A 2,500-nucleotide genomic window follows, 5' to 3' on the forward strand; every position below is an offset into this window, starting at 1 on the left:
TATTATCATCATTGTTATTATTATTATTAGGGTAATAGTTACAATTATGATTTTCAATTTCATGTGTTTATTTTCTATTTTATTACTTGGTATACTTAACGAAAAAAAGGGTGCTTTCCCATAATATTCAGTAAATCATTAAATAAATAATATATATACAGAAAACATTATTCTATTTGATCAAGTTACTTTACTTTATTTTTCCATAACAATTTTCTGTAATACTGAGAATCTCATACCTAGGAGTTGTGCTTATATATGGATAGCATTGTTATTTGATAAAGCTGGATTTCTTTCTTTCTTGTTAAATTTATTTGAATAAATAATATTAATTGCATTTCAAATGAGTGGATAAAGGTGTATTTAGAGGGACAATTATTTTTGTAATTTAGGATTTTGCTCTTATAGGTAAATAATATTCAGTTTTGTAAAACAAACAAATGTAGAACAATGGACATCTTAACCTATAAATTAAAGGTTAGAAATAAAAAGCAATGGAACAACATTTTGGCATACTTTCATTAGAAGTTGTTAGCTAATGTTAGCAAGACAATCAGAGTGTGCATGTATGCAAAATTATAATTGCAATATAGCTAATGATTAAAGCTATGGACTGTATCTTGTTATAAGAAACTGTTATGCATTTCATTGTTGAAGCTGTGTATGTGTTTACAAATGTATGGAATTATACAGTGCGATATTACTGCAATTTTCTTTTGGTGTGTTCTTACCTTTCATACTTCATTATTGTGTTGTGAATTTTCTTTCATCATCATCATCAAGGGGCTAACGCCGACGGGGGCGCATGGCCGCATCCACCCTTCGCTTCCAGCCACGAGGATCCCTCGAGGCGAGTCTCCAGGCAGGCACACGGGCCCATCTCTAGTTCCTCACGACCGGTCTCGTCGAGGCTGCCCAAGCCATGATCTTCTAGGACGTCCCCACAGGTCTCCTCCACCAGGGTTGTCTCGCAGAGAGACAACCTGTGTGGGCAGGGTCGGTCCATAGCGGAGGCGAGCTAGGTGGCCATATAGCCTGAGTTGGCGATCCCGGATAGCAAAGTAACAGTCCCCATGCCAGTCTTCACGGTGTAACGCCGGTTGGACACGTGGTCCTGCCAACTGTACCCCAGATACGGCGAAGGATTTGTTACAAAAGGCCATCAAGGCGAGATCCAAGGCACTGGATAGCGTCCAGGTTCGCTTCCATAGAGCAAAACTGGAAGATCAAGGCCTTGAAGACACGCAGCTTGGTCCTTCTGCATAGGTATCGACATCTCCAAACGCTCTTGTTGATCGAGTCATGGACCTCCTGTTGCCAGACAAATCCGTCTACTGACTTCTGGTCGACCAACCCAGAGATATGGACTACGCTACCAAGGTATGTAAACACTTTCTGGGACTTCAACATCCTCGCCGCAAGCATGGATCGACTGAACGCGTTCCCTAAACAGGGCCCCCAAGTCCTGAATCCTGGTCTTGACGTCCAGGAGACCTCTAAGCCTAGGGCTTCGCCTCATTGCTAAAGGCATCAAGAGCCGCCAACAAGTGACTCCAAGGACTCAGATAGGATGGCAAACATCATCGGCAACAAAGTCAAGGTCCGAGCCTAATATTGCCTAGTGTTGCTCCGCACTGACTTTGTGCTAGTAGCTCTGCCCATTATCCAGTCCATACAAGTGTTTGAAAAGTGTGGGTGCAAGGACACAGCCTTGCTCACCCCGAATTAACAGGGAAAAAGTTCGACATACCCCGACACACTTTACAGCACTTCAGTACCAGGATAGAGGCTTGCTATCAGGCCATAATCTGTGTGCGGAATTACCCTGAGCCTCAGATCTCACCTGCGATCCCGCTGCACCGAGTCAAACGACTTCTTGAGGTCGCTGTAGGCTGCAAGCAACCCACGACCAAACTCCACGACGGCGTTCCCACAAATTACTCGAAGCGCTAGTATACGGTCTATTGTGGAGTTGCCAGGAGTAAAATCCAGACTGCTCCGGTCTCTGGTGCCTCAGTAGGTGGTTGCGGATCACGTTTACAGAAGAATGTGAGCGAGAAACCTTGCCTGGTATGCGGAGCAGCGTAATGCCACGGTAGTTGCTACAGTCCCATCGATCCCCTTTTCCCCTTACAGAGAGGGATGACCACGCCCCTCAGCAGGTCAGGGGGGGAATGGTACCAAAACTGCCCAAATGGCAGTCAGGACTGTTATGCAGGCCCCGAGCCATAGGTTAACCCCAGCCTTTTTAGCAGTTCAGCAGGGATATAACATATGCCTGGCAGCTTTCCCACTCTTCAGCTTGAAAGCGCCAGCTAACCTCGTTAGGGGTAGGAGGTTACGCGCTGATGGGTGGGTCCGGCCACAGGCACTGAGACAATCGCTTGCATCAAGCTAACTGTGGAGGATCCACCTGGTACAACTGTTCAAAATACTCAGCCCAAGTTCACCGAACCCAACATGATCTGAGATGATCCGTACCATCCGCTGATCGGGACTG

Source organism: Penaeus monodon, chromosome 37 (assembly GCF_015228065.2).
Source record: "Penaeus monodon isolate SGIC_2016 chromosome 37, NSTDA_Pmon_1, whole genome shotgun sequence".
NCBI classification, from domain to species: Eukaryota; Metazoa; Arthropoda; class Malacostraca; order Decapoda; family Penaeidae; genus Penaeus; species Penaeus monodon.